The 26760-nt window shown below is 42.7% G+C and overlaps 1 protein-coding gene and 1 non-coding gene across 15 annotated transcripts in view; both read left to right on the top strand.

The window, feature by feature from the left end:
• The first annotated feature begins 8837 nt into the window (after positions 1–8837).
• The window catches only part of LOC121291414 (tenascin-like), a 224925-nt gene continuing 207002 nt past the window's right edge, over positions 8838–26760 (top strand). For all 14 annotated transcript variants that reach the window (XM_041212557.1, XM_041212552.1, XM_041212558.1 and 11 more), the window contains exon 1: positions 8838–8930. The gene's annotated coding sequence lies outside the window, so the exon portion shown is untranslated. The remainder of the gene's footprint in view (positions 8931–26760) is intronic.
• Positions 17807–17878, top strand: trnaw-cca. Its single transcript has one exon. It is a non-coding gene; the product is annotated as a tRNA-Trp (tRNA).

Here is a 26760-nt window from a genome sequence, read left to right as displayed (position 1 = left end):
CATCTAGAAGAACAAGGATACATGGGAATACCACCGCCAGGTAGTTCCCCTCCAAGTTACTCACCATCCTGACTTGGAAATATATCGCCATTCCTTCACTGTTGCTGGGTCAAAATCCTGGAACTCCCTCCCAAACAGCACTGTGGGTGTACCTACACCACATGGACTGCAGCGGTTCAAGAAGGCAGCTCACCACCACCTTCTCAATGAAATTAGGGATGGGCAACAAATGCTGATCATGCCAATGATGCCCACATCTCACGAATGGATAAATAGAAACATTAGCCCCAGACTAAATGCTGTACCTGATCTAACCAGGATTCATCCTCCAGCCTGAGACCACAGTGCATTCACACCCACTCATTCAATTCTACAAATCAGCACCTCAGCAGGTCTGCTAAAACCAGCATGGAAAGAGACTGTGAAGGGGCTAGCTGTTCATTGATTAATGCTCAGCAGGTTAAATACAGTCACTCAGTGTCAAATAGTAATAGAGGACAGTGGCAGATTGTGGGGATCTGCTGCATGTAGAATGCTGCAGAGTGGTTCTGGGAGGGTGGGGATACAGAGAGGTGGGAAGTTCAGTGCCGTGGGCGGTGGTGTAGAAAGATTTACAAACAGCGTGTTTTCATCCAATGTTTATCCTCCTTACCTGAGCAGAATGCTGAGGCAAGCACTGGACTGAGATATCTGACTGGCTTCTTTGTCCATGGGGATCTGGTTGGGCCACAGCCTTGGCCTGGCAGAAAGTCCCAAGAGTGGAGTCTCTCCCTTCAATGTCTCTGTTTCATCAAGTGAATATAATAGTCAGTATGGAATGCTCAATCACTAAGGACAAGTGTCTGGAAATCTTAATCACTAAGGACAAGTGTCTGTCTGGAACTCTCAATTAGTAAGGACAAGCGTCTGTCTGGAACTCTCAATCACTATGGACAAGTGTTTGTCTGGAACTCTCATTCACTAAGGACAAATGTCTGGAGCTCTCAATCACTCAGGACAAGTGTCTGTCTGGAACTCTCAATCTGTAAGGACCAGTGTCTGTCTGGAACTCTCAAACTCTAAGGACAAGTGTCTGGAACTCTCAATCACTCAGGACAAGTGTCTGTCTGGAACTCTCAATCACTAAGGCCAATTGTCTGTCTGGAACTCTCAATCTGTAAGGACCAGTGTGTGTCCGGAACTCTCGATCACTAAGGATAAGTGTCTGGAAATCTTAATCACTAAGGACAAGTGTCTGTCTGGAACTCTCAATTAGTAAGGACAAGCGTCTGTCTGGAACTCTCATTCACTAAGGACAAGTGTCTGGAGCTCTCAATCACTCAGGACAAGTGTCTGTCTGGAACTCTCAATCTGTAAGGACCAGTGTCTGTCTGGAACTCTCAAACGTTAACGACAAGTGTCTGTCTGGAAGTCTCAATCAATAAGGCCAGTGTCTGTCTGGAACTCTCAATCTGTAAGGACCAGTGTGTGTCCGGAACTCTCGATCACTAAGGACAAGTGTCTGGAAATCTCAATCACTAAAGGCAAGTGTCTGTCTGGAACTCTCATTTACTAAGGACAAGTATCAGGAGCTCTCATTCAATTAGGACAAGTATCTGTCTGGAACTCTCAATCTGTAAGGACCAGTGTGTGTCCGGAACTCTCGATCACTAAGGACAAGTGTCTGTCTGGAACTCTCATTCACTAAGGACAAGTGTCAGGAGCTCTCATTCAATCAGGACAAGTATCTGTCTGGAACTCTCAATCTGTAAGGACCAGTGTCTGTCTGGAACTCTCAAACTCTAAGGACAAGTGTCTGGAACTCTCAATCACTCAGGACAAGTGTCTGTCTGGAACTCTCAATCACTAAGGCCAATTGTCTGTCTGGAACTCTCAATCTGTAAGGACCAGTGTGTGTCCGGAACTCTCGATCACTAAGGATAAGTGTCTGGAAATCTTAATCACTAAGGACAAGTGTCTGTCTGGAACTCTCAATTAGTAAGGACAAGCGTCTGTCTGGAACTCTCATTCACTAAGGACAAGTGTCTGGAGCTCTCAATCACTCAGGACAAGTGTCTGTCTGGAACTCTCAATCTGTAAGGACCAGTGTCTGTCTGGAACTCTCAAACGTTAACGACAAGTGTCTGTCTGGAAGTCTCAATCAATAAGGCCAGTGTCTGTCTGGAACTCTCAATCTGTAAGGACCAGTGTGTGTCCGGAACTCTCGATCACTAAGGACAAGTGTCTGGAAATCTCAATCACTAAGGACAAGTGTCTGTCTGGAACTCTCATTCACTAAGGACAAGTGTCAGGAGCTCTCATTCAATCAGGACAAGTATCTGTCTGGAACTCTCAATCTGTAAGGACCAGTGTCTGTCTGGAACTCTCAAACTCTAAGGACAAGTGTCTGGAACTCTCAATCACTCAGGACAAGTGTCTGTCTGGAACTCTCAATCACTAATGCCAATTGTCTGTCTGGAACTCTCAATCTGTAAGGACCAGTGTGTGTCCGGAACTCTTGATCACTAAGGACAAGTGTCTGGAAATCTCAATCACTAAAGGCAAGTGTCTGTCTGGAACTCTCATTCACTAAGGACAAGTGTCTGGAGCTCTCAATCACTCAGGACAAGTGTTTGTCTAGAACTCTCAATCTGTAAGGACCAGTGTCTGTCTGGAACTCTCAAACGCTAAGGATAAGTGTCTGTCTGGAACTCTCAATCACTAAGGCCAATTGTCTGTCTGGAACTCTCAATCTGTAAGGGACCAGTGTATATCTGGAACTCTTGATCACTAAGGACAAATGTCTGGAAATCTCAATCACTAAGGGCAAGTGTCTGTCCGGAACTCTCATTCACTAAGGACAAGTGTCTGGAAATCTCATTCACTAAGGACAAGTGTCTGGAGCTCTCAATCACTCAGGACAAGTGTTTGTCTGGAACTCTCAATCTGTAAGGACCAGTGTCTGTCTGGAACTCTCAAACTCTAAGGATAAGTGTCTGGAAGTCTCATTCAATAAGGGCCAGTGTCTGTATGGAACTCTCAATCTGCAAGGACCATTGTGTGTCTGGAACTCTAAAATTCTAGGGACAAGCTTCTGTCTGGAAGTCTCAAACATTAAAGACAAGTGCCTGCCTGGAACTCTGAATCGTTAAGGACAATGTCTGTCTTGAACTCTCAAACACTAAGGACCAAATATTTGTTTGTGTAAGATAGTGGGGTGTGGCAGAAGCATTCCTAAACTCTGCCAGCACAGCAGGAAGCCATTTGGCCCATCATACTCCTGTGAGCTCTTTGAAAGTATTATCCAATCACTCCCTGTCTTTTCCTCTCGGGCCCTGCAAATCTTTTCTTTGTAAGGATTTGAAGGTAATTATGGAATCTGCTTCCACCCTCTTTCAGGTAGTGCATTCTATATCACAACATCTGACTGCAACAAAAAATAATCCTTCTATGGTTTTTACCAATTATATTGAATCTCGTCCTCTAGTTGCCTGCAGAAGTAGTTTATCCATATTTATTTGATCAATACCCCTCCTAATTTTGAACACCTCTATTTAACCCTCTGAAGAACAATACCAGCTTCTCCCTTGTCTTTCCTCACCAGATGCAGCTCTTAGCTCTCCTCCTGGCTGCCTTATGGTCACCTAGATCAACAACGCAGGTCATCAGGCTTATACAGAAAAACTGTGTTTCAGTGCATCAGAGGCTGCACAGTGCCCAGCCCAATGATCGAAATGCAAGTTAAGGAACAATTTGTGGTGCTTCCTATTAGATGTGAACTTGTTTTGAATTAACGAGAGTATGGCCATGAATAAGCCCTTCAGAGTGCAGGAAAGTGTATTTATCTTGTACAAGATTACTTTGCCAGAATACAAAAACACTCGACAAGCAGCGATCCTCAATTTACGATTCCAGACTTGGAGCCTCACATCGAAAAGTTTAATCTTAAATTAGCCTAAAAAATACTGGCAGCTCCCAGTCTCCGGCAGACAGACAGACAGATTGGAGTGACATTATCTGAACCTCGCAGTCCCTTGAGAGACATTCATTGTCCTCTAATCATGACATTGCTTTATGTTAGAGCTGTTCCTTTTGTTTTGCCAATTGCCCTTTCACAGCCATTGTCTCCAGTGCCCTGTGTCAGTAATATCACAAGAAGTTGATTGTTGTGTTACAAGCTGTGGAAATATGGAAAATATTTCCCCAAGCAGTGACGGCCCACATGTGAGATAATCACATCTGTCCTGGCACTGCAGATAAATATTGCCTACATCATGGTCAAAGCATCTACTTGCAGCTCTTCTGTCGGTGATTGTACATTTAATTATCTAATGGCAGCTATGAACATTTTCCTGGCTCACCAATGAAAAAGCAACTTGCATTTCTTTATAAAAACAAAAATACCTGGAAAAACTCAGCAGGTCTGGCAGCATCCGTGGAGAGGAGCACAGTCAACGTTTCAAGTCCGCATGACTCTTCAACAGCATTTCTTTATCACGCCCCTCACGGCCTGAAGACATCCCAATGACCTACTATTTCTGAAATATAATCACTGTGGTAATGTAGGAAATATGGCAGCCAATTTGTGAGCAGTGCAATTCCCCCCAAACAAATCAGTTAGTGAACAAACATTCTGATTTTAGCAGTGAATATTGGCCAGGACATTGGGGGAAAATCCCTTACTGTTCAACGGAGGTAGCAGTCGACTCATGGAGTCATTTATGGGACAGAAGGAGGTCGTTTGGCCCATTGAGTCCATGCCGGCTCCCCACAGGGCAATCCAGTCAGTGCCATTCCTCACTCTAACCCTGTAACCCTGCAGATTTATTTACCTCAAATGCCCGTCCAATTTCATTTCACACTGATAGGCAGCGAGTTCCAGGTTATTATCACTCGCTCTATAAAAGGTCTTCTTCACAATCTCCCTGTATCTCTTGCTCAAAACCTTAAACCTTTAGCCCCTAGTCCTTGTATTATCAACTAATCCCTATTCAAACCTGTCATAATCTTCTACACCATCAAGTTTCCCATAATTCTCCTTTGCTCCGAGGAGAACAATCCCAACTTCTCCAACCTAACCTTGTAACTAAAACCTCCCATCCCCGGAACCATTCTGGTAAATCTCCCCTGCGTTGTATGTCCAGCTGAGAGGGCAGTCAGGGCTCGGCTAAGTGTCTCATTGAAAGATTGCACCTCCAACCTTGCAGTCTCAACCTGGATTATGCGTTTAAGTGTCAGGAGGGGGACTTGAATCCTGGACTAACCTGACTCAAAGGCAATTTTGCTACCTACTGAGCCACTGACTCTAAAACAGCAAATTAATGAAGAGATGCATGAATATTACACTCTGATTCACTGTCCTATGCAAAGGTTTGAGGCTATGTACTCATTTCATGTAGAAACAAAATGATATTCACAAATATATTTTACTTTGGCGTCAATTAAATTAATTGGTCAGCAAGTATGTGAATCCTCGTCCTAAAGTGAACTGACATTGAAGGATGAAATAACATCTCACATATATTAATTCCCATTCACTCCTTCTGTATAGAATACCAATGGATTATATTATTTTCCATTCGCTCCTTTTGCATAGAATCCAATTGATTATATTAATTCCCATTCACTCCCACTGTATAGAATTCCAATGGATTATATTAATTCCTATTGATTCCCACTTTTCAGAATTCAATGCGGTAAATTAATTCCTGTCCATTCCCACTTTGCAGAATTTCAAGGCTTAAAGGAATTCCCGTCCATTCTCACTTGGCAGAATTCCGTGGGTTAAATGAATTCCAGTCCATTCCCACTTTGCAGAATTTCAGGCGTTAAATTAATCCCCATTCCTGTTGTACAAAATTTCAATGAGTTAGATTAGTTCCTATCCATTCCCAATTTGCAGAATTCCAATGGGTTAAATTAATTCCTATTCATTCCCAATGTACAGAATTCTAATTGTCCAGATGCCTTCCTCACTCAATTGTTCAGAATTCCCATAGATAATGGATGTTGCATTCACCTCCATTTCTTATTGACCGCAGTGGTACATGCACACTGTCCCAGTCAGACAATGCTGCTTTCAGTGACCAACATATCACCACATTACGGTTAGGAGGATTACCAACAGCATGAAGAACATGTGCTTATGTTTGCTTAACTTAAACTGCTGAATGAATCATTAGGGAGAAATGGTGGAAAAAGTTGCCAACTGGCATGGCCAATCTGCAGTCCATCATCCTGACAAATGAGGGAATCACTGGTTAGGTTATAAGCCTGTGAGATGCAAGTTGTTCTGGAAGGGCCTGAGTCCTGGAGCAGCTAAGAGCGCCTTCTCTGTCTGAATGAATGCCGGTGGTCCCCCCCTTACAGTACGACGTGTTCATGGATTCTGGTCTATCTGCCCAGACTCAGTCATGTCAGTTGCTCTTGTAAACTGTCTGAGTGTTTATGTGAGTGGGGGAGTTTAAAAATAAGTCTTTTTGATATGTTATTAGATTATGTAATGCTGGAGTGCATCTAGGGATAGTGGATCAAGCATAGATATTTTATTGGTGTGCACTTAGATAAAGAAAATAAGATGGTGCAATTATATGGTGCTTTCCAATGCTCAGCACGTCCCTTATACTTCACACAAGAACTTTAGAATGAGGGCAGGAATAGACCTTATGGCCCCCTCAAGCCTGCTCCACCATTAATCATGGCTGACCTTTGGCCTTACCTCCACTTTCCTGCCCGTTCCCCTGGTCCCTTGATTCCCTGAGAGACCAAAACTCTGTCTATCCCAGCCTTCATTGTCTTCAATGGTGGAGCATCCAGAACCCTCTAGAGTAGAGAATTCCAAAGATTCACTGTTACCTTAGAGGAAAGATGGTATATTTATGCACAGCAAACTCCCACAAACAGCAATGAGATGACGTGCCAGATTATCTGCTTTTTTCTGTCAGGTTTAAATATTGGCCAGGACACCTGGGAGAACTCTCCTGCTCTTCATACTGGTGCTATCTGGGATCTTTTTCACCCTCCTGTGAGGGTAGTCAAGATCATAGTCTAATATCTCACCCCTAGGGATAGTGGATCAAGCATAGATATTTTATTGGTGCGCACTAAGATAAAGAAAATAAGACGGTGCAATTATATAGTGCTTTCCAGTGTGACAGGATTGCACCTGTCACAATGCTGCACTAACCCAGGACTGCATTAGGTGCGTTGGCTTGGAGTTGGGCTCAAGGCTTTGGAATGGGTCTTGAAACCAAATCCTTCTGACTCTGAGGGTGAGAATGCTCCCCACTGAGCCACAGCTGACACTGCAGTCTAGATGTCGAATGCTGCTCAGTAAGTTGTTTGAAATTGGTGAAGATTATAGTTTGCAGCTTGAGTCTGACACCTGGCCGACCCAATAGAAAAAAATGTGTTGACTTTTGTGTTTACCAGTTACATCTGGGTGTGATAGATCAAACAATGGACTTCTTTCTTCCATCCTACACATTTATGCCACTGCATTCTTTTACCTCATGTAACCCTGGGTTCTGCAAAAACAGAAAAATCTTCCATTTAAATAGTTGCCTTTGAATTTCAAACCTGTTGAACAATTGAAATATCTCATCCACCTCAACCCTCTCTCTGATGCACAGGTTCTATCTTCCCCAACTTACTGACTGCCAGAAGACACAAAATGGGAGCTGTGCTGGCCCTGAGCAAGTTCCGAGAAGCCTGGTCTCTCCTTCCGCTCTTCCTGATGTACTGCCTAGCCTGTAAGCTCTGGAATTCCTTACCTACACATCTCAGCCTCTCTACCTCACTTTCCTCCTTTAAGATACTCCTTAAACCTTTCTCTTTGATCAAAATTATGGCTCTCTGACCTAATATCTCCTTATGGGCTAGGTGTCATGCTTTGTTTTCTGATGTGAAGCACTTTAGGGCATTTTATTAAGTTAAAGGTGCTATATAAATGCAAGTTGTTGTTGGGGCAGTTCTATAGCTTATGGAATTTCCTGATGTGAATCAGTGGGCAAGCAAAAGCTCTAATGCCTTACGCAACATCAGGACATCCCAAAGCACTTCACAGTCAATTAAACACCATTGTAATGAAGGAAACATGGCAGCCAATTTGTCCACAGCAAGATCTCAACAACAGCAGTGTGATTATAGCCAGACCATCTGATTTTTTTTTGAGGTGTTGGTTGAGGGATAAATGTTGACCCAGGGAGAACTCCCCTGCTCTTCTTCGAGATGTACCATGGGGCCTTCGTTCACCTGAGAGGGGAGAGGGTGGGCATTGGTTTAACGCCTCAGAGAGACAGCACCACTGACACTGCAGGACTCCATCAGTACAGACCCTAGGAGTGTCAGACTGGTTTATGAGCTCAAGTCTCTGGAGTGAGGGATCTGAACCTATAACTCTCGAACTCAGAGTTAAGTGTGCTAACTGCTGAGCCACAGCTGATATCTTGACACCAGAAGCTACCACGGAACAATCTGACAGGTGTTCACGTGCAGCCAAATAAAACATTACCTCAGAATGGCCACTTCATTGAGAGCCCTGACTGAAGTTTTAAAGACCTGTTATCATTTGGAACTGGCCTAGCCTCTCCAAGGGTTAAAGGTGGGCGGTGGGGGGGGTGGGGGGGGGGGCACAGTTGGCTCAGATTTGGAGGTGGCACAGAGAGAGAGAGAGAGAGAGCATGGAGACAGAGGAAAGCAGAGTGGACAATGGTCAGCAAAAGAGTTAAAATTAATGAATGAGTTTTGGCATTTCCTTGATGACATCACTGGCTGAAATCACATGGGTGAAGTTTTTGCGAGAGGGAGTGTATGTGTGTGAAATCTGCAGCCTTGCTGATCTCACTGTGGCAGAAGGAATTTATTTGACAGGCAGGCCATCAGTCAGAGTGCTGTCCAGAGGCAGGCAGCTCAGACCCAGCTCAGCTCCTCAACCATCTACTTCCACTGAGGTAAGAAACCTGACTACTCAGGAATAATCCTGGCTTATAATTGATCAAAAATACTTTTGTTGCTTGAAATTATGATGGTGAGGGCAACAAAGGCAAGTCTGTAAATCATATTCTAAGAAAATGCAAATACAGCTCTTTCTGCCTTTCAAAATTTATCACCATTCTTAGTTTCTCAGTCGGGTTTAATATTTAAAGATGTGCATCTGAATTCTCCTTAAAGCAACTCGGAACATTATTATTGGATTGGGTGGAAATTGAGATTTTTCAAATTGTCTTTCTGACCTCTCTGCCTCTTATTTATCACTTAAGTGGAATTAACAATTTCATTTGCTGTTCATTCAAATTTACCTCTGCCTAGAATTGTCTGCTGTTTGAGAGTGGGACTTAACATCCTGGGAACTGCAAGTGGATTGTTTAAGTCATTCCTGAATATCGGATAGATACTTATGCAGCAAGGATTTGTTTCAACTACTGGTTTTCTTTTCATTAAAACAACTTTTTCCATTTAAAAATAAGAGTCTCAGCGTTCAAAGATAATTGCTAAAGGAGCCAGTGGAGGGATGAGGAGAATTATCTTAAAGTGATTATCTGGAATGCAGCACCTGAGAAAAGTGATGGACTCATTCAGCTGGAACTTTGAAAAAGGGGATTGGATCAATATTTGAGAAAGAATTTTTTACAGGGCTGTAGGGACAGTGCGGGGGTGAGATTTATTGAAGGGATCTTTCAAAGAGACCTGGCACAGGCAGGATGGGCTAAATGGCCTCCTTCTGTGCTGTAGGATCCTATAATATTTGGATTGCTAGGACAGTGAGGCTGATTTGCACATGGCTTAATTAAAGAAACTCATAGAGGTGTTCATTGTGAAACCCTGTCAGGACTGGAACATAAATTTCAATCTGGCCATTGCACACCACTTCTTACAGAGCCCTTCAGCCCTCAGGTTACAAACCCTATTGTAGGACATGTGCCAGGTTCCTACTGTAGATCAATAGTGGAAAACCACAGAATGGAGAAAAGGCAGTGGAATGTCTTTCAGGTTAGCTTTTTATGCCACATTAACAAACCCGGGACAGACAGGGCACTGTGAATGAATGTATGTGTGTAGGATTGGATTATTCCTTTAACAAATACTTACTGTCCCTGTTCAAATGCACAGATTTGTTGAACAGCCTCAGTTTCCTCTTATTCACTCCCTGTTGTGTTAAGTGTCATGGTTTCTAAGGCTACGTAGGTGCATATGCATGTGTGTGACTCCTCTATTATTCCCATCATTTAACCTTTGCGATTCACTTTTATCCTCGTGATCCAAAGATTGCAGAATCATAGAATCTTATGACGTTGGAGGAGGCAATTCAGCTCATCGTTCCTGTGCCAGCTCTTTGGGAGAGCTGACCCATCTCTTAAACTGTCCCAGCTTATCTCAGTCAGCCACCTAAAGCACTGACTGTTCACCACCATCATTGGTGTCAATTATACAGGTGCTGTTTCTAACGTTAAGCTTGCCTATTCATCAGTTGAGAAGTTAGCTTTACAGGGTTACTTGGGAGTGACTGATTCAGTATGCCTCACAGTCCCTCAGCGATATCTAATGCCCTCACAGTCCCATTCCTCCTCCGGGTACTGGGTGCCCAATCACTGAATCAGCTACAAAAGATGAACCAGCCCTAACTATCATCACCAGGCTCATCAGCCCAAGTCAATTCATTCCCAGAGCTTGTCTACTCACAGAGAAATGCCTCAACCTATAATCTTGTCATCCTTTATCCATTTATGAATTTAACCCCTGTTAACTCATTGATTATTTAGCAATTGACCAGGAAGATCAATTTTAAGATTAAGATCTTGTCATTCAACAAGTGTCTCACTTCTGCGTTCCTTGGTTGAAGAACATCAAAGAAACTTATTGTTATTCTTTGATTCTCTCGTTCTCCACGGTAATTCATCTTAAAGTGCTCACTGTAAGATTTTGTGGCTTAGTAATGAGTTGGTCATTCAAAGTATCAAGTGCTGATCAATCTACGGCTGTTAGCGTTGCCCAGTGCTGTACACTGGTTATATAACATGTCACTCAAAAGTTCTACTGCTCATTAATCTTTTAACTGCTGTCATTAAAACAGCTGGAGTAACAGTAAATGGCTGGGTAACTGCTTTAAAGGCAGCTTGCAGGAGAATTTTAGGGGGTCACTTGTAGGGAAGGAGGTTTGTGAACTCCATGAGCCATTAGAGACCAGTTGGACAGTTTGTCCTGTCCCCTAACAGTTTGTGGGGGGCAGGGGCGCGGGGTGGCAGTCAGCAAGTAGGGGATAATAGGGTAGCAGCGATTAAGGCATGTGGAGTTATTCATTTGGTAGAAAAAACAGAAAGACAGAATATTTCTTATATGGTGAGAGGTTGGGAAGTGCGGGTGTCCAAAGGACACCTGGGTGTCCTTGTTCATGAGTCACTAAAAGATTGCATACAGGTGCAGCAAGCAATTAGGAAGGCAAATGGTATGTCGGCCTTCATCACAAGGGGTTTTGAGTACAGGAGCAAGGATGTTTTGCTGCAGTCATATAGAGCCTTGTTGAGACCTCATCTGGAGGTCTATTGTGCACAGTTTTGGTCCCTTTATCTTAAGGAGAGGTATATTTGCCATAGAGGGAGAATAACAGAGGTTCACCAGATTAATCCCTGGGATGGTAGGATTTTCTTATGAGGAGGGATTGAGGAGACTGGGTTTGTATTCCCTAGAGTGTCGAAGACTGAGGGGTGACCTCATTGAAACTTTCAAAATTCTTACAGGGTGTGATAGGGTGGATGTGGATAAAATATTTCCCCTGACTGGTGTGTGGAATGTCAGGATAAGGACATAATTGCTCTGGACAGAGTGCAGAGGAGATTTATAAGAATGTTGCTAGGGCTTGAAAAATGGAACTATGAGGAGAGATTGGATAGTGCAGGGTTGTTTTCCTTAGAACATAGGGGACTGAGGGATGACCTAATTGAGGCGTACAAAATTATGAAGGGCCTAGATAGGGTAAACAGGAAAGACTTGTTTTCCCTAGCTGAGGAGTCAATTACCAGGGAGAATAGATTTAAGGTGATTGATAGGAGGATTAGAGGGGACATGAGAAAAAACTTTTTCACCCAGAGGATGGGGGGTGTCTGGAATTCACTGCCAAAGTTGGTGGTTGAGGCTCAACTCATTTAAAAGGTACCTGGATCTGCATCTGAAATGCTGTAACCTGCAAGGCTACAGATCAGGTGCTGGAAAGTGGGATTAAAATGAGCGGCTAGTTTCTTTTTTCTCTTATTGGCTGGTGCAGACACAATGGGCTGAATGGCCTCTTTCTGTGCTGTAACCTTTCTATGGTTCTATGATTCTATGGATAGGCCATTTAAGACTGATGAAGAGGAAGTTCTTCACCCAGAGGGTGGTGAATCTTTGGAATTCTCTGCCCCAGAGGGCTGTGGAAGCTCAGTTATTGAGCATGTTCAAAACAGAAATTGATAGATTTCTGGAGACTAATGACATCAAGGCATATGGGATAGTGCGGGAAAGTGGTGTTGAGCTAGATAATCAACCATGATCTAACTGAATGGCAGGGCAGGCTCAATGGGCTGAATGGCCCACCCTTGCTCCTATATTCCAATGTCTGTGTTGGAGCTCCCTGATTCCCTTCCCATTTGGATAGTGAAAACCAGGAGTTAAAGAATATATTTTCTCTCACAAGCCTCTATGGCATCAAGCTATGTGGCTACAGTTGGAAAGGACTTATATTTCTACAACTCCTTGCAGGATGTCCCAGAAGCCGATGAAGTACCTTTGGAAATTACTGTTGTAATATTGGAAACACGGCAGGCAGTTTTCCTACAAATAGCAGTGTGATAATGACCTGTTTAATGATGCTGGATGCAGAATTTATATTAGTCCCAGGCGAGAACTCCCTTGCTCTTCTTCAAAATAGGATCGTCTGCGTCCACCTGAGATGGCAGACAGGACTTCGGTTTAACATCTTTTCTGAAAGACAGCATTTGGCACCCCCCACCCCCAAGTCCTGACAAGTGCAGCACTCCCTCAGTGCTGCACTGGGCGTGTCAGTCTGGATGATGGGCTCAAGCCTCTGGAGTGAGACTTGAACCATGAACCTTCTGACTCAAGAGCGAAAGCGGCTGAGCCACAACTGAAACCTTAAAAAAAGTGCTTGGCAACCCTGTATTTATGAGTTTATGCAGCACCTTACAGCCTGTAATTATTCTAGCTAGTCTGTGTAAATGTCACAACCCACAGGAGTCTCAATAGTTCAGTTTATTCACCATATCTGCCAGTCCAGGCAGTGCACTGCATGCCTGGATCTGTGAACATTTATTGAAATGTCAACATGAGGAAAACATTAGCGCGGTGATTCATACTTTAAATCAAGGAAACAAGTTGCAAACTATTTTAACATCTGGGATGTGCAGCAAGGCAGGTGCCGGAAATGAGAGAGATAAAAACTGACAAATATTGGAAACCAGAAATGAAAATCTTAATAAACAGCGTTCCCAGTCTGTACAGAATTAGGGTAAGTTCCCAAGTCAGGAAGACTCTGAGACAGCCCTGCTGTGTATTCCCAACATTTACTACAGCAGCTCTGTAAATAGGTCAGCAGAACAACGTCACAAATGGTCTAAGCTCGGAGGTATGAAGGTCACGACCTCTCATATCATGACTCGAAGTTTATATAAGCTTGGCTTGTGTTCTGTTGAGATTGAAGGCTGATCCGATCGAGATGTTTAACATGATGAAAGGATATGATAGGGGTAGATAGGAGAGATCATTTCCTCTGATTGGGGAATCAGAATGAGGGGGCCTAGTCTTAATATTGGAGCTTGGTCATTTTTGAAGGGAAATCAAGTAAAGGTTTTTCGTACAAAGGACACATCAGTGCACCATGTATTCTTGCTGCACGATGCATTTTTGCTGTTCCATGCACTATTGCGGCATCTTGAATTATTGTTGTGCCATGCACTATTGCTGCATTGTGCACTATTCGTGTGCCATGCATTATCGCTGCACTCTACGTTATTCCTGTAATGTGCTGTTCCATAAACCGTTGCTATATCGTGCTATTACTGTACCATGCAATATTGTTGTACTGCACACTACTGCTACACCACGCACTAATGCTGCAGCATGCACCATTACTGTTCCATGCATTAACACTGTACCATGCACTGCTGCTGCATTGTGCACTGTAGCTGTAGCTACCTTATTGCTGCACTGTGTACCATTGCTATATAATGCATTATTGCCTCATCATGCACCATTACTATATCATACATTGTTGCTGTGCCATGCATCATTGCTGCACTATGCATTATAGCTTCACCATGCACTATTACTGCACGTTATTGCTGTACCATGCATTGTTGCTGTATCTTGTACCATTACTGCAACATGCACTAATACTACACAGAGCAATATTGCTACGGAATGCAATATTACTCCCAGATGCATTTACTCTACATGCAGTATATTGTTGCACTCTGCACAATTGCTGCACATTCTTCTATACAGTGGTAGCAATTATGAATTTCCCTATTTCCTCCACCTTTCCTGCCATTTCAGCGTGACTATTCCTCTAGGTAATGGCTCAATGGATCAGACAGGTTCCAACAAGAAACAGTTAAACTTTATTACAGAGAGCTTAGGTGCTATGTGTTCGATCAGGACTCTCCTCAGGAACTCCACCACCCACCCCCCTGCCCTGGATTGCCCGCGCTTAGGGTTCATTGGTCAGAGCCTCCCCAGAACATCATGTGACCCTTGGTAGACAGCTGGAGGGGCTATACCCTCAGTTACCACACTCTATCTCTGCTCTCACTGTGACTATCCCTCCATCCCAGCCTTCACTGTGACTATCCCTCTTTCTCTGCTTTCACTGTGACTATCCCTCTATCTCGGTTCTCTCACTGTGACTATTCATCTATCACTGCTCTCACAGTGACTATCCGTCGAACTCTGCCCTCACTGTGACTATCCCTCTATCTCTGCCTCTTGCTGACTATCCCTCTATGTCTGTTTTCACTGTGACTATCCCTCTATCTCTGCTTTGTGACTTTTCCTCTGTCACTTCTCTCACTGTGACTATATCTGTGCTCTCACTGTGACTATCCCTCTATCTCTGCTTTCACTGTGACTATCCCTCTATCTCTGTTCTCTCACTGTGACTATTCCTCTATCACTGCCCTCACAGTGACTAACCCTCTATCTCTGCTTTCACTGTGACTATCCCTCTATCTCTGTTCTCTCACTGTGACTATTCCTCTATCACTGCCCTCACAATGACTATCCCTCTATCTCTGCTTGTACTGTGACTATCCCTCTATCTCCGCCCTCACTGTGACTATCCCTCTATCTCTGCTTTCACTGTGACTATCCCTCTATCTCTGTTCTCTCACTGTGACTATTCCTCTATCACTGCCCTCACAGTGACTATCCCTCTATCTCTGCTTGTACTGTGACTATCCCTCTATCTCCGCCCTCACTGTGACTATCCCTCTATCTCTGCCCTCACGTGACTATATCTCTGCTCTCACTGTGACTATCCCTCTATCTCTGCTGTCTTGCTGACTGTTCCTCTATATCTGTTTTAATTGTGACTATTCCTCTATCACTTCTCTCACTGTGACTATATCTCTGCTCTCTCACTGTGACTATTCCTCTACCAGCCCCATCAATATATCCTTCTACAGTCTTCCATTCTCCTCAGTGAGCGCTATCTCCTGAAGTGTATCCATGGTATTTAGCGCAATTGGCAAGTTTCACATTCTCATTGCCCTTGTGGTGTTTGCCATGGCTCAGTGGATAGCTCCCTTGCTTCTGGGTCAGAAGGTTGTGGGTTTAATTCTCCTGTTAGGCAAGTAGGTGGTATAATTGCAGTTTACACTTTAGTGTTGTACTGAGGGAGTGCTGCATTGTTGGAGGTGCTGTCAGATGTAAAACTGACACCTTTCTGCGCTCTGAGAGGGATGTCAAATATTCCATTGTGATGGAGAACAGGCCAGCTATCCTCATTGCCCTGACTAGTATTTTCCCTCAATCAACATAAAATAAAACAACTAGCTAGTCATTAATCATTGCTGTTAGTGGGAGCTTGCTGTACACAAATTGGCTGCTGTGTTTCCTATCCTACTATATTTCAAAAGTACTTAATTGGCTGTAAGATATTTTGGGATGTCGCAAAGGGCTCTGTACAAATGGAAGTCTTTCTGCTGACTTCCCTATTAGATTTATGGGTGACTATCTTATATTTCTGACCCCTTAATTTAAGCTGAAGACTCTTGAGGTGAAATGACCTGTAAGTTAAACTATTCCGTTTTTAATTCTTCAAAACCTCAGGACAAGACCTGGCCATTGCTTGTGTAAAATGCCAGAATTAAAATCGACCCCTCAGCCTAAAACTGAAATCACTTACAACACTTGACACAATCAATTCTTTTTGGGGAGGAGAGCCCATTATTATAAAAACAAAAAACTGCGGATGCTGGAATTCCAAAACAAAAACGGAATTACCTGGAAAAACTCAGCAGGTCTGGCAGCATCGGCGGAGAAGAAAAGAGTTGACGTTTCGAGTCCTTATGACTCTTTCACAGAACTGTTGAAGGGTCATGAGGACTCGAAACGTCAACTCTTTTCTTCCCCGCCGATGCTGCCAGACTTGCTGAGTTTTTCCAGGGAGCCCATTATTATGTTTGACTTTAATAGAAAGAATTTGCATTGATATTGTTGTGTATCGCACGTCTTGTTTCATGTGGATGGATATAGAGCAACAACTATAATTTTACATCAAGATGGCCACGGCAGATATTACATCAGGAGTGGCAGTGTGTATTGCTGTAATACCTCCTTTGTATTTATGAGTTGGGCACTGTGTCATTATGTGTTCCATGGTCTGTGCTGAATGACCACAGTTGCACACAGGAGAGTTTGTAACTTTCCATATGTGCACCAGTTATCCGCATCTGCTATGGTTTGTACAGATGCGGTTTAGGGGTGCCCCTGAGCTTCATTGGAGGTTGAAACCAGGGAACTTCTGTATTGGGTCTTTCACCAGATGTTTGCTCATGGCTTCTTGTGAGGACCATTCATTTTCCTGAGCTTCTTCAGGGTTGAAATCGCATTGCCCAATGTTGTGTGTACTGGTCCAAAATAGCTTATGTGACTTCAAGTGGAGGTGAGGGAAGTTGATGAGGTCCTACGGATGGGGAGGCATTTGCTTTCCTCGATTCGCTGAGCTTCACGGAGGGTTGCTGGGTCACGGCGGATTGGTTGGGGGGGGGGGGTGGTGCAATGGGGTGAGTGCCGATATGTGCCAACACGGGTAGCCATGGTGTTTGGTTGACTTGAGGGTTCCAGTGATGCATCTCATTGCAGTGTTCAGTTAAACATCAACCAATTGAGTGTGGCTATTTCTGGTCCATACCTGTGCACAGTACTCAGCTATGGAGTACATGAGGGCCATCGCTAAAGTACTGGTGTTGAGGCTCCCCAACTGGTGTTTGCCAGTTTCTGGATTAAGTTGACTCTTCACTTCATCTACCTCCTTCAGGTGTTCGTGGAAGGTTAGCGTGAAGTCCAGCTTCATTCCAAGGTAAGACAGACTGGGGTCATGTTGTACAGGGTTTCTGCAGAGGGTCACATTATTGCACTAAGACAAACACATGTTCAACTACAGGCAGCCATTGCTTGGCCTAAATAGCCAAGTGGTTATGGTACTGGGTTTGTAACCCCAAGATCAAGAGTTCAAATCTCACAATGGCAAACTATGAAACAATGTAACTTCATCTGAAACAGATGGAAACGGGTTTGTACTCGAAAGAGTTACAAGTTGTAGTGTTGTTTTATTGCTGGGCTTGTGGCGCAACGGTAGCGCGTCTGACTCCAGATTAGAAGGTTGCGTGTTCAAATCAAGTCAGGCTCATGGCTCTTCGCTGCACCTGAAGCGTTGCTCTGGGCACAAAGTTCATTGTTTCCGGATTTGGGCTTGGCCTAAATAGCCAAGTGGTTATGGTACTGGGTTTATAACCCCAAGGTCAAGAGTTCAAATCTCACAATGACAAAAAACTATGAAATATCAGCAATAAGTCTCCCTTTTAGGCTTGGCCTAAATAGCCAAGTGGTTATGGTACTGGGTTTGTAACCCCAAGATCAAGAGTTCAAATCTCATAATGGCAAACTATGAAACAATGTAACTTCATCTGAAACAGATGGAAACGGGTTTGTACTCGAAAGAGTTACAGGCAGCCATTATTGAACCACATTTATTTACACCTCCCTAACAGAGAGGGCAGCAGAGAGGGCAACATCAGATCCTACAATACACTACACTCCCTCCCCTTTTAAAAAAAATTGTACATTAAAATGTAAAATGTAAAATTGTGCATGTACATAATTTCCCAGAAAACAATTTGATTAAACCAATATCAACACGTAATGAAATTTAAGAGTTTGAGTTGCTTATTTGTTTTTACTGTAATCACAAACTAAAATGTTTATGACCAATATTTGTGGAGTAATTCACATGTATAAAATATTACTTTTTTCCTTAACACCAGTATGTGAAAAATATCATAATTTGACAAGAAGTAATGAAAAGAACAATTTGTTTCTTCGTGAGCATGTTGAAGCTTTTCATCTTGCATTCATCAGGAAGAAGTTCAGTACAAATTGCTGTTCCCTTTGAGATTTGGTATTCTTGCGATTCTACTCTGATGAGTACAAGACAAAAAGCTTTGACAGCATGTCTCTTTTTTCAGCAATACTCAAGTGCCGCACCACCAAGTGACTATTTCTTTTTCCTTCAGACATACTCTCAATTAACCTATCTGGCTTCTTTCTCTTTCTGTCTGGGTATCTTCTTCCATTTGCATTTGCTTAACACTGTTTTCACAATATACCTGACTGTGTCAAACCTGAACTTTGACTACCAGCTCATTGGTTGGGACTGTGACATTGATTGATTTGTCTTAATCAACGACACTGGCTCACTTTGTTCTACTGGTGGATTCTGTGATACCGGCAAACTTTCAGTTTCTTTGTGACTTTCATTTTCTTTCTGACTTTCACATGGGACTTTAGGAGGAATTTGATCTATAAGAGGTTTATCCTGTCCCTTTGCCAGATTTCTGCTTTCAAGCAAGTGATCTACCTGACACTGACGGAGTCTCTCTCCAATCTTCAATATATATGTGAATGCAGGTGCATTCTATTTCTATTTCCAAAAACACTAAACACCATACTTCTTATCGCCTCGTTGGCTTTTCATTTGGACCTTCTGCCCAGCCCTGAACTCTCTAAGTTTCATGCCTGGTGTGTCATGACTCACCTTCACTTTGTCTTGCTTTTCTCTTACCTTGCTATTGATGCCAAGCTTAAGCAAACTAAACCTAAGTGTGTTTAAATACTAACCTGTAAGGTGTACAACCTGTTGTAGTCTGCGGGTTTAATCTGTGAGTGAACAGAAAATTGTCTAGCCCGTGACGAAGAAAAACATAGAAATTACTGCCTACCCTGTCACCAAGCAAATACTTCTGCAAAGACCTCTTCACAATTTGTCCACTTCTTTCTGCAGCACCATTCGATGGTAGTATTGGAGTGTTTGACTTTATTCCTACTCAGAAATATTTCAAACTCTCCTGATGTAAACTGTGGACCATTATCTAACACTAACACCTCTGGCAAACCATAAATTTCAAAGCAACTTCTTGAAACCTCAATACTTTTGGCACTTGAGACATTGAGCATAGGATCAACATTTAATCACTTGCTATAGTTATCAACCAAAACAAAGTACTCTTTCTCTTCTACTTCAAAGAAATCGAAGGGTACTCTTCCCCACGGTTTTCTTGTGTTTGACCATGGAATGAAAGGAACTTTGGTTGGACCATTTCTCATTCTGAGATGCACTTTACAATTCTTCATTGACTCTTCAACATCTCTATCTATCTTTGGATAATTAAAAATAGCTTCTTGCTACTATTTTCATACGGACCATCCGTGTGCGCTCTTGAGGAAATTCCTATGACAATCATTCTCTGAACCTTGGCAGAATAATGACTCTTAAAACCCATAGTAGGCAGCCTTGATCTACACTCAGCTCATTTCTAGATGTGAAATACTTCTGTTATTTCTCATTATCACATTTTTTAGGTCAGGCATTCATGACATAATTGAGCACTTTACTGAACACCACATCCTTTCGAGTTCCTTCACTAATTACTCTAGCAGACACTCACATGTCATTTGTGTATGTAAAGTAATTTGCAGGTAACTCAGTGGCTAGAAATAAATTGTCCTTCACCTGAAATTTCGAAAGAACATCTGCATTTGCATGACCTTCTGACTTACAATATTTAATATTGTACTGATGGCTAATTTTATCATTTGTCCCCCCTTGCTCACAGACAACTTTGTGCTGTTTCACACTTTCTCAATGATAGATGTGCTCTTACTGATCCCTACTGTAGATAACTTGGCACAGTTTAACTGTTTCTTCTTAAGCCAATTCCCTCCCATAGGGAGATTTTGTTCCTTCTGACTATTACTAATGGCAAGTAATAGGATGTATCCTCATAGTCCATCACAACATTAACTTTACCTAACACTGGAACACTACTATTGGAATAACTAGTCAGTTTCACACCAGTTTTTTAGGGATTTCTTGTTCTTTCCTTCCAAGACGCTGCAGCTGTATCAACAATGAAAGTAAGTTGTGAATCTCTGACTTTCATTTTTACTGGTGGGTGCTGGAATGATATCTTGCGCCCTTTTACTCTCATCTTCCAAGTGCTGTTTTTCTTATTGAATAACTGAGTACTACTCTGGATCTTCCTGTTCCGTAACATCAGCTTCTGTTTCCATATTTCTTGTTCGGGGATTTCCAGACTCCTGAAATAGCTTTAGATCTACCATGACCTCAACCTGGAGCTTTATCAAGACTTGGAACATTACTGTTTTCCCTGCTCCTGCATGCCATCTGGATATGACTGACTTTCCCATAGGTATAGCACTTTGACTGGAACTGGGAGCATTTAAACGGTTGATGGCTATCATGATAATGATAGCATCTAAATTTGTGACTCTGAGACTGTGAACCTGGCTGCTGTGGCCTCATTCCCACTGAAATCTGGTGCCCCCCCCCCCCCCCCCAACCACCGCCCCCCTTGCTGGTTCAGGAAAAGAACTCCTTTGTAATTTGCCAGTGTCTCATTCTGCCATTTTCATGACTGTGGCCTCAATACTAACCTCCTTTCACATCAGCTTATTGCCTTTACTCAAAAGCTTGGACTGGATTTTATTGTTCTTTAGACCTCCATATCCACCATATCCATAGTGATGAGAGAGTTTCTTTAATTCGAGAACGTGATCTGCAACAATCTCATCTGGCAACTGCTTCCTTTCATTGAATGCAACTCTCAGTGCAATCTCATTCTTAGTTGTGCCATAATTTGAGTCCAGAATCTCATTAATTTCAGAATAGTCCATAGTCCTGGGGCCTCACAGGCAATGTTAAATAGACACCACTTCAAAAATATCTGGCCCCATCATGGTGAGGAAAACATTTTCTTTATCATCTCCTATGTTATTTGCCTACAGCCAAATATATAACCTGTGTTCATAATTACACCAGTCCCCTTTGTTAGGGTTGAATTCCGAAATTGTGCCCAAAGGTGCCTTCAGTGTCATTTTTCAGTTGTGTACCGAGCTGATTCACTGTGTACCTGGACACAATGTGCACATGGAGCAATCTCTCAAATCTCTCAAACTTCCTCAAAACCAACTTTAGGAGTTCCAAAAATGTGTCACAATGTTCTTCACTTCTTAGTTTCTCAAATGAAATGTAAAAGAAAATTCAGTGCCAGCCTTGTCATCATCTTTCTGTTGTGCGTTGCACTGGGTTAGATTAACACATGTTCAACTGCAGGCAGCTATTATTTAAATAACTTTATTAACACTTCCCAAATGAGGGGGTAGCAGAGAGAGAAATATAACTAAATGCAATATCTTGCAAGATCCTACAGATATCACACTTTCTGTGTGCCCAGGATCTCCCAAAACATTCCACAGCCAATCAATTCCTTTTGAAGTTTGGTCACTGTTGCTAAACAGCAGCCAATTTCCACTGTATTTTCCTATTTTGCTTCTTGCAATTTAAAAAAAAAAATTTCATGATGGGATGTGTGTTGCTGGCAAAACCAATATTTATTAGCCATCCCTATTTGTCCTTGAGAAGGTAGTGGTGAGCTGCCTCTTGAACCACTGCAGTCCATGTGGTGTAGCTACATGTGCTGTTAGGGAGGGAGTTCCAGGATTTTGACCCAGCGACAGTGAAGGAACAGAGATATATTTCCAATTCAGGATGGTGAGTGGCTTGGAGGGGAACTTGCAGGTGGTGGTGTTCCCGTGTATCTGCTGCCCTTGTCTTTATAGGTGGTAGAGGTTACAGGTTTGGAAAGTGCTGTTCAAGGAGCCTTGGTGACTTCCTGCAGTGCATCTTGTAGATGGTAGACACTGCTGCCACTGTCGGTCAGTGGTGGAGGGGATGCCAATCAAGCAGATTGCTTTGTCTTGGATGATCTTGAGCTTCTTGAGTGTTGTTGGAGCTGCACTCATCCAGGCAAGTGGAGTGTATTCTATCACACTCTTGACTTATGCCTTGGACAGGAGTCAAGTCAGGAGATGAGTTACTTGTTACAAAATTCCCAGCCTCTGACCTGCTCTTGTGGCCACAGTATTTGTATGGCTATTCCAGTTAAGTTTCTGGTCAATGGTAATGCTCAGGGTGATGATGGCAATGCCAATGGTAGGGGTGTAATTAGTTATTGTCCATTCCTCCTTGTCCTGTGAAGGTGACAGTCCAACAATTCGAACATTTTGGTCATCCTTTGCTGTGGTTCAATATAAGTGAATATCTTGCTAGACCACTTCAGAGGGTGTTACAGTCCTATTTATAGCAAGCCGATGAGCCACCAGTTAATGTGTTTTTACAATATTGGTTGAATGATGCCTGTTGACTGTAAGCATCTAGAGAACTTCGCTGCTCTTCTTTGATTAGGGATCTTTAAAAACCTCCTGAAGATGGTGGATGGGCCTTTAGTTTATCTTCTGATCAGAAAGGATCATAGATCTGATCATGCAACATCCTCTGCAATGTTAGCCTAGAAAGGCCCACTCAAGGTCAGAGGTGAGTGTTGAACCTTGAGACTTAGTTGGGTGGGGAGTGCTAATCCCAGCCAAGCTTTTACTGACTCACAGTGAGATTAACAGTGGTTCGGGAGAGCAAGCAAGAACCAGGGGGACCGTTTGTCATTTCTGTCACAGTGGCATCAACTGGAAGCCCCATGAAGTTGCTGTGGTGAGGTGGCATCATGTGCCAACAGCTGTCCCAGTGGTATTGCATTGAGTTTGGGAATGGTGCTGGCGACAATGGCCTTTGAAGTGGTGCAGAGATGTGGGGTCATCCCAAACTGGTGAGAACCCGAACTGTGACTATTTCTTACGCGGTGGGTTATGTGATTGGAAATGCAGAATGTGTCCATGTTTATTCTCAGCACTGCCTCTAACCGAGACCACTCCGTTTGATGCTCTCCACTCACCACACGGCTCTTACTTGTTGGCTCTGAATTTGTGGCAATGTTGTCATCAGGCCAGGGAGACATGTTCCCACACTTATCAGCAATAATTCTGATGTCTGCCAAGCGGCACCAGTTTAGAAGCTCCCTTTGGACAGTGATATGCTCAAACTCCCACTGTGCCTCCTACAAGGGGCTGAAGTTGCGGCTTTGGATGCTTTCTGCATCTACAGAGGAGTAAATAAAGTGAGTGGGTCTTTGACACTATACCGAAACTATAATTCATAGAATCTTAGATTTAAAAAAAAAATCACTTGAAAGCAAATTGGAATGGAAAATTACATCAGTGTTTGGAAAGTGATGTGATTCATTGAGGTCTCATTACTGCATCAGGCACATATATAACACCAGCCCCACTCCTCATCCAGAGCATAGTTTTGCTTCTTACAGTGCATTGTAGATCAATGTCATCACCATAGTCTGCTGTTCCGTATAGGTTTTCACACATCATTGAGGCTTTCATTAGTATTTAAATTCTGGCCAGAGCAGGACAATAATGTCTTGCCTCAGGACTGCCAAAGATACACATTGTTTCCATACGGGGTCAAATATTATGGAAAACTTTGTTCACTGGGGTGGAGTCCTCCTTTAACTAAGTAACGCCCTGTGCAAGTCACAATAGCAAGTTTACAAGGAGGATGGGTTGGCAAGGTATGGCTTCGATCAAGCATAAACAATGCTTGGAAATCCAGAGAGTGTCCATTTGCAGACAGCTCGTTGCTCATTACAGTTTATTCCAAATTTTTTGCTTGCAGTTTCGCTTAGCTATTGGTTTTGATAAGTGCCTTGTTCTATGATCCAGACTTGGAGTTAGGACACACTTGGATAGATCTAAAGAGCAGGCCCATGTAAAATAGTTTCTGTTTACGGTGAATGGTCACTCAGTGAAGCAGAGGCACTGTGGAGATGTAGCTATTAATTTAAACAATACACCTCTTTCTTATTAATCTGTATTTAGACCTGGATCTCAGTAGACAATCAGTTCCAAAAAGAAATGATTCAAAGTAGGGAGGTACATTTGCCAAGTGAATCCCTCACACTGGGCTTAAAAGTAAAACCAAGCACATCTTATATCTCTCACATCTGACTGGGAGATATATTTGAATTCTATGGCTAAATTTAATTTCTTCTGAATGCGGTGCAAGGTGCTTTGCTCTTGGGTTTCCTACTGCATGTGGTTCAGATCATTGGCCGATGTCCCTGTGGGTAGTGAAATCTAAACTGGTCTCAGCTGTGGCTCAGTGGGTAGCACTCTTGTTTCAGAGTCAGGGTGTTGTGGGCTCATAATCCCACTCCAGTGATTCAAAAACAATAATCCAGGCTGATGCTCCCAGTGCAGTATTGAGGAGCGCTGTGTGTTGGAGATGACAACTTTCCAATGAGGATGCAAAACTAAAGCCACATCAGCCCCCTCAGATAGATATAGAAGTTCCTGTGATACTATTTTGAAGAAGAACAGGGGAGCTGTCCCTGATGTCCTGGATCAATAGAGTCCCTCAACCAATAGAGAAAACATTATAAATTCACTACATCATTGCTGTTTGTGGGATCTTGCTGTGCATTAATTGGCTGCAGAACTTCCTCCATTACAACAGTGACTACATTATGAAAATAAGTACTTCATTGGCTGAAAAGCCCTTTGGAGGATCCGAAGGTTGTGAAATTCGCTATACAAATACAACTCCTTTCTTCCTTTATGGAATCAGGGTAAACTGACTCAAAATAGCAGTACACATCCCACCTACTTCTAACTCTGCTCTCTAAACCTTGGCTCTGTCAATCAAAGTGATCTAAGTAATGTCCTAACTAAGTTGAACATGGACAATGTTCCGCCTAAGCTGAATTCTATTCTACAGAAATTTGAATTCTATTCCTATAGAAATGCACCCCAGTGCTTTGTTTGTATTCTTTACGGCTGTATTAACCGTGTTGCTGCTTTTAATCGTTTGTGAACCTGTATCGCTGGATTCTTTTGCCCTTCTCACCCCATTTAGACTCTTCTTTCACACGCTTGTGGTCTCCTTGTTCCTCCTACCAAAATGGATCACCTTGCATTCATCTATAATAAAACTTATTGATCATTCACATGCCCATCCTACAAGTTTAGAAATGTCTACTTGTATCTAGTTGCAGTCTCCCTCAGAATTACCAATATTTTCCAATTTGGTGTTAGCTGCAAATTTTGATATTCTATGTTCATAGAATGATAAAGCACAGAGAAAGGCCATTCAGCCCATCGTACCTGTGCTGGCTCTTTGAAAGAGTTGTTCAATTAGTCCCACTCCCCCTGCTCCATCCCCATATCCTTTTCAAGTATACACCCAATTCCCTTTTGAAAGTTATTTTTAAATCTGATTCCATCAGCCATTCAGGCTGTGCGTTCTAGATCTCAACAACTTAATGCATTAAAATAAAATCTTCTCATCCCTTGGTTCCTTTTTCAATCAACCTGTGATCTTTGGTTAATGACCCTCTCAGCATTGGAAACAGATTCTCCCTCTTTATTCTGCCTAAAGCCTTCATGATTTGAATACCTCAGTTAAATCTCTCCTTAATCTCTCAGGAGAATAATTGCTTCATCAAATCCCTTTGTAACCCCTTTCCTTCACACTGATCATTATATTCCACCTCCTTCCCCTCCCAAACATTGGTCAGTACTGAGTTAAATTTTCTTTAATCTGCCTCAGTGAGAAGGTTGGGTCAGAAACAACTGTGCTAAACTTAAATAAGGGTAATTACAATGGAATGAGGGCAGAGTTGGCTGGAGTGGACTGGGAAAGCAGCTGAGCAGAAAAGACAGTGGATGAACAATGGCAGACATTTAAGAAAATAGTTCATGACTCTCAACAGAGATATATCCTATTGAGGAAGAAGGATTTGAGGAAGGGAATAAACTGATCATGGTTAACCAAGCAAGTTAAGGACAGTATCAAATTGAAAGAAAAAATATACAATATGGCAAAGAATAGTGGTAAGCCAGAGGGTTGGGAAAGTTTTAAAAATCAACCAAAGATGACCAAAAAAATAATGAAGAGGGAGAAAATAAACTTTGAGGGTAAACTAGCAAGTGATAGAAAAACAGACAGTAAGAGCTTCTTTAAATATATGAAAAGGAAGAGAGAGGCCAAAGTGAACATAGGCCCCTTAGAGAATGAGGCTGGGCAAATAATAA

The sequence above is a fragment of the Carcharodon carcharias genome, chromosome 19 (genome assembly GCF_017639515.1).
Source record: "Carcharodon carcharias isolate sCarCar2 chromosome 19, sCarCar2.pri, whole genome shotgun sequence".
NCBI lineage: Eukaryota > Metazoa > Chordata > Chondrichthyes > Lamniformes > Lamnidae > Carcharodon > Carcharodon carcharias.
Note: the sequence above shows the minus strand (reverse complement) of the source record. Positions and strands in the feature narration are given on the sequence as shown.